Genomic DNA, 7,139 nt, shown 5'->3' on the forward strand with positions numbered 1-7,139 from the left:
GTTTCGTTCTTTGCTTCCAAAGGATCTTTTTACAGATTTTATTAACTATCACACAGCAATCTTTAAGCGCCGTGTGGCGGCTGTAAAAATTCATTCTCCCCGTCTTCCCGTACTTGGATTAAGTGTTGTTTTATTCTTCTCTGGTCCTTTGGGATCACGAAATCGATACAATAAATGTGTAATACTTCCGCTTAAGCCAGTGCAGGGGTGGGGGACGTGAGAGGTGTTGCACATTAGTTTTTGTACGAACCTCTAGGGTTACTGAAGCCATGCAGTCTTTTAGCTGAATTTTGTTTGTTTGTTTTGGGTTTAACGCCGTTTTTCAACAGTATTTCAGTCATGTAACGGCGGGCAGTTAACCTAACCAGTGTTCCTGGATTCTGTACCAGTACTTCCCCACAAGAATCAGAGGTGGAGGACTCATACTTTCAGACATAATATCGTTTATCAAATAGTCACGGAGAACATACGCCCAGCCCGGAGATCGAACTCAGGACCCCGCGATCCGTAGTCGAACGCTTTTATCTACTGAGCTAAGCGGGCGGTGAATTTACGACAACAAAAAATAGGCCTAAATTCCATGAATATTGCTGAAGAAATACATTGTATAATCTTTTACGTGTTTTGCTTGTGAAATTGTTGACGAACGGACAAACGACAACGGAAGAAGGTAGATCTGAATAGCTCAGCCTTGAGCATCTTTTACCTGAATGAACTAATATACGTTTAATCTGTCAACCCTGTAAGGCCTCGGATATCTTCTTGCAATGGAGGAATGAATAATAACATAACTCGATATAGGATTTGCGGGTCTTTATTAAACATGATAGACATCAAAATGTATCAGCTGATTAGTGTCTGCGACATTTGACGTCAAATACCAACTACCTTATACACGGGCCTCGAACGCGTCTTTAACGACACTGGTCACTAGCGGCAAAGATCACAAATGACATGACAATATCTTTTAAAGGTACAAGTCCATTTGTCGGGTTATAATCATTAAATGTTTTTCCGTTTTGGATCACATTCTCAAGTCCATATCCTTTGAAAGCAGTAAGAAACTTTCTTCAGATATTGACATATCTCTGTCATTGTCAAATAATAGAAACATCTCATCAAAGCATTTTTGCATGTTGGCATAAAATTTTGCTTTGCCTTCCGTATATTCTTTATTAAGGCCATCGATAAATTTCTGCTCGGAGATTGCATCAGTACTTCCTCTGAAAATGTTTTTTATCCACCATTGTTCTAATTTTTTCTCCAAATCAGCATCAGGAAGGTGAAGCTTGAAAAACGTGATTCTGTAAAAGAGCATAATTTAATGTGACCTTATTTTGTTTCGTTTTTTGAGCTATTAGTTACATCGGCACACTTTGGTCATACGACTTTTCCAGATTTTGATGAAGACCAAAGGTACCCCTCTGGGCACTGATGAGTTAGGTGGCGTCTATAGGATAAAAGAATCTATACCCCAAGGCGGGATTTGGAACTTTTGATCACTCTGCCACAGACGCCCCTTGATTGTTACTTTATTATTTAATATACCATGTGCTTAACAATATCAAAATTACAGACATGATACTATTCTTTCCTGATTTAAATGCATGCATGCCATGTGAAAACAAGAGACCAACAGTCATTCAAACTTTTAAGAAAACATTCCTCCTTTCTGCCTCTATGATATAATGTATTATACACTATCCGAGGGGATTTCAGAAAATGTAGGGACGATACGCTTCTGTAGAAACCATAACAGGTACAAACTCATTTTTTTCATGGACTTCCAATGGATTTAACTCCTTGGGGCCGAAATGCGTCTAAAGGCGCTATATTTTCTACCCCTGTAGCGTCGATATCCGACTATGCGCGCGTTATCAGGACTCCCCAGCACGGCGATTGACGAGTATAGTCGCGGCACCGAGATCATGCTGATTGCGTCACGTACTTGTTAATTTTTGATAATCCTGATAAAAGCAAAATTATTTTGCATACTGGCTATTATTTCTTAGATGTTATAATTATTAATTACGCTAATAATTAGTTTCCTTGTTAAGATACATGTTTGTTATTATGCGGTAAAGAAAATAAAAAAGATGAACTCCGCTGTGTTTCGTTCATACTGTATTTCAAAAGATTAAAATAATGTCGGCTGCCAGAGATTTTTCTTACATTGAAGAAAATATTATTTATCATGCTGATTTTACGTATCAGTTCCGTCGGATGATGATTCCGACGATGAAATTTCATTATCAGAGAAATGAATGGTCGGAAAATGTTAAGTTTTAGAAAGCTGAAACATTCGTACATTTACATCGCATTAAATTCAAATGGTTAAAATAATACAGCAAAACATGTTTCATACATAAAAATGTGTGTAATAAAACGCTTTTTGTAAATGTTATAATTCTTCAAAGATGGGTGCAAATATTACAACTTAACTGTCTCAGTGCGTGTCACACAGCGTTTGTGTACATGTTTAGAAATCAATTATACATCAAAATAAACCATCGATATTCACTCAAAAATGGGTGTTAATTTTGAGTAATCATGATGTAAACACTCTGCGTTAATAATGTATTTCTATTTATTGGAATTTAATGTGTTTACATGTGAAAAAAGTAATAAAATCGGAAATGTTCAAATATATATTAAACGCAATAGGTGTGTAAAAATGGTGAATGTTTCGAAGCGGAACTATTATTCTATTTGGATATAAGTTACGGACGAAAGTGGATATAATATAAATATTTGTTCAAACTTGGATGATTTTATAAGTATAACTTGATTCACACACATGTTAATAATATTTCCATGCATGATTTCAATTGACTGCCTGCGAGTGTGATTATGATAAAATCAGATAATGTTCTTCCACGTCAGGTGGTAATTCTTATCTCGCCGCAGCATGTATATTATGATATCGGCCTCAGGGAGTTAATAGTCATGTATATTAAACGTTTTAACACAACTGCATGTGCTATAACATAGCTACACGCGTATTGATACACTACGCACGTATATAAACTTATTTTATCAAAGGCGGTTGGGCCCCGTGTAGGAAGGGATTAGGTAGTTTATAAAGATGTGTTGTTCTTTGAATATACCAGCCAAGCATATATTGCGAGACTTTAAAACTGTGATGGTTCTTCCCTATCTAAAGCCGCTGTGTTTGCATTTGATCAGGGAGAATCAATAGTCCAAAATCTTCCTCGTGTAGGGCACCTTAAAATATCTCATAATATTGTTGCTGTAGCAGCCACTGTAGCAGATGGCTAAATATATAAAGTGTTTATCAAAGAGATGCATCAGTGGGCATTTCGTATGAAACTGTTCATGAAATTCTGACTTAAAATTAACAAAGATGTGCGCAAAGCAGATACCCGTATGAGAAATCTTAAAGATGCAATGTTACAAAAACATCTCTTAAAACTAAAATGCAGTTGACAGGAGATTTGTTGAACATCTTAAAGGGAATGAGACATTGGTATATTATTTTTAAGAAGAAAGGCGGATAAGCAACAAACTGGCTTAGGAAAAAGCAAGAGAACGGTCGTTTATCACAAGAAGAACTCAAACTTGCAAACGGCTTGTTTACACATTTTTCTTCTCTTTCAAAGACCCTGTTGTGCAAACACCCATTGCACAGGCAGATCTATCACTGAATAGTTTAACAGGGACAATGTTTTAAAATAAGATAAAATTAGATGAAGGCGTGCTTCTTACTGAAAGCTTTTTTTTTCAGAAAATAACTTGAATGTGATAAACAATACATTTGGAGCGACATGCTTAAGAAATTGGCAAGGCTCGGTTCTTAAATACTTAAGCTTTGATATTCTTTTGAATGAAAAGTGTGGTAAATACTTTTACAAAACTGTGTTGGTACAAAGCAATTAACACTATTATCACTGACGGAGACGCTTTATGTACTACAATTAGATTTATGGTACATTGCGGATTTTTCTTTCGTAAAAGATGAATATCTAATAATTATAGGGATAACCATTATTGATAAGTCCATGACCTTTTTTTCATAAAATCAAATACCTTTTGAAAAGTTAACAAACTGAATAAAGCCTAAATGTAACCAACTTTTGTAAACTTTTTATCTTCATTTTAAAGAGATACTACCTTGAATCTTCCATGTCTGTATCTGTGATGGTGCCATCGCGGTTGAAATCTAGGAATGTGAATCATTTTTTCCAGTTTGTAATTAAACACTGTTCGACCTATATGATACAGAAATGTTTATCATACAATCTTTTTGAGCAATTGCTGAATGTGTAAATGCGTGGGCAAAGTGAAAATACCTTTAAAGTGTTAGAATTCTTTTTCAAGAAAAACCTATCAATTATAGCGAAATCATTTAATCCCCTAGTGATTTTACAACTACATATTGATTTAGACACAATAACTGCGCCGTATTTAAGTGACATGTAGGTCTAATACGCAGCTATTAGCGTCATTCCTTCATTTTCGTAAAAATATGATATATTCCTGTCAATGAAAACAGAGACAATGACATTGTTTATGTGAAAATCAACGAATATCATCGAAGCAAATTTTATAAAATTTAAAACACTTTTAGACGCATTGTTCATGATTTAAAAGTCGCCTTTTAGCAACGTTGTGAAACAGTCTTAAATAATATGTTATCACAAATTGTAAAAACAGAAAGACAAGTATAAATGCTGATAAATTCAATTTTGAGTTGGTCACTTTACATTACAATGTTGTTACTCATCATCCGACTGTGGTTATTTGTTATTCAACAGTGGTAACATCTGATTCGACAGTGAATACTTGTAGGAGTAACAAACATTCCACTTTCGAATCACATGTTACCAATGCCAAATAATAAGTAACCATTGTCGAAAGACCAAATAATAAATTACTGTCAAATGAAATGAAAGGAAAGTACTGCCGAATATCAATTTACCACTATTGGTCTATATCAAACAGCTGTTGAAAGTCAAATAATTGTCAGATAACAAGTAAAATTAAAGAAATATTATGATGTTAAATGACCACGTAAGAATAAGAAGAAACCAAGCATAAAGTCATTTGGCCACATCAGACTGAATATAAATATCAGAATTACTTACACCCTCAGACGGCGCAACACTGGACAGTCCTGAAAACATAGGTGAATATTCTAATTTATGTGATAAGCATTATTAAAAACTTAACGTTTAGCCTCACATTTTGAGGAAGCAATTTAAAAAAGAAAACACAAAATCATAGAAAAAAAAGGTGGATTCACTTGAAAATTGAACCGCAAATATACCGTACATCACTCTAGGAAAAATCGTCAGTATACTGATAAAAAAACATTGAATTCTGGAATAGGACTGCATAAAGGGCAAGACTTTTGCACAGTTTAATGCCTTTTAAAGCTCACCATTTTCATAAACTGTTACATGTCTTCGTTTTGGTGCATTTGCAACAAGGTCCCAGTGCTGCAATTTCACATAACTAGGTGGAACGTAGTTTTCAGCAATTGTTTACTTTTTCAAGGGCGTGGGGGCAACTTATTCAGAATATTTTAAGTATCCTTAGTTCGGGACAGTACAGCAGAACATGTAATGGTCAGGTAGATTATTGGTGAAGATGTTGTTCGTTTATAAAATATTTCTGTGTTTTAATGATATACCCTGAAACCTTAAGAATGATAAACATAGAACACATTTTGATAAAAACATTACATGGGCAGAATATACAGGCATATCTGTGGATCTGTAAAATACTAAGGGTTGATTTTTGTTAAACCTGATAAGCGGTAACCAACACTACACTTACTCTGCATTCTAATCTGACAGACAGGATCGTATAGATAAAGCGTTTAAAACAGTCAAATTTTTGCCATCGTTTCATTTCAAGTATTATTGAACATTACATATGAGTGTCTGAAGAATAAAGGTCATATATGTATATATCGGGACCTTTTTGGAACAATCCTCATTGAAGCGAAAACTTTAAAAAGAAACATTAATATGTATTTTCTTGCTATAAAGTACTATTCTGAAATGTCAATATAGTTAACCACAATTTAACAGTCACAGTAAATAGCCACACACTTAAAACTTAATCATTAGAACATTCTTTTTAGATGTAACATCCATTAGGGAAAAAACCCCACACATTTGTACGGAAACCCTGGAAGATTATTTATTATTTATAGAGCTTAACGTATAATTTATTAACTATAGTTCATTAGTTGTAATTTATTAGTTATACGTAATATTATATAACTGGCTGTATGCTCCAACGGTATTCTGGCGGGAAATTGAGTGAGGTTGACGAAAAGAGGATGAGTAAAACGGGCGAAAGCTGCTTTCCCATATCTTACATTTAATATTTATTTGTTGTATTTTTTACTAACACATTACACTACATACACACATACATACATTAATGAAAGAAAAATCTTTTGAATACCTTTGATTCAAACATGTTTGTAAATATTTCCTCTAATAAAATGTCAAATTAAACATGAGGGCCATGATGGCCCTATATCGCTCACCTGTTATCATTGCACTTGAGAACAAGAAGGTCCTCAGAAAAAATATCTATGTCCAAAGGACAGGAACAACAAAGGGAAGAAATTTAACAAAAAAGAAAAAAAAATTCTTAAAAGGTACAGATATGTCAAAATACACCTAAAAATTGGAGGTACCATCCATGTTGTACCACAGAAAAGTAGTCTCGGATTTTCCCTATGGCCAATAATAAAAAAGTTACTCAAAATAAGCTATTTATAGTAACGTTAAAGGGAAGTAATTAAAAAGAAAATTATTGTAAGTGAACAAAAGAAGGGTCTGCCAAATAAATCTGTTGACATAAATGGAATTTCAGATCAGTATCTTCATTAGTTACGGAGATATACCCATTTGAATTTGAAATAAAGGGAGGTAATTTGACATAAAATCAGTCCATAGTTATCTATCCTGAGTGGCTCAGTCCAACTAATGACAGTAATGAAATTTCAAAAAAGTCCTGTAAGTACTTACTGATATAAATCCATTTTGATTACAATCAAGGGAGGTAATCAGATATCAATCAACTCTGGAACCTACAATTGGATCTGATTTGTCATGGAATCCAAGATTTATTGTTGTTGAAGATATTTTGGAAGTTTG

Source organism: Mercenaria mercenaria, chromosome 11, assembly GCF_021730395.1.
Source record: "Mercenaria mercenaria strain notata chromosome 11, MADL_Memer_1, whole genome shotgun sequence".
NCBI classification, from domain to species: Eukaryota; Metazoa; Mollusca; class Bivalvia; order Venerida; family Veneridae; genus Mercenaria; species Mercenaria mercenaria.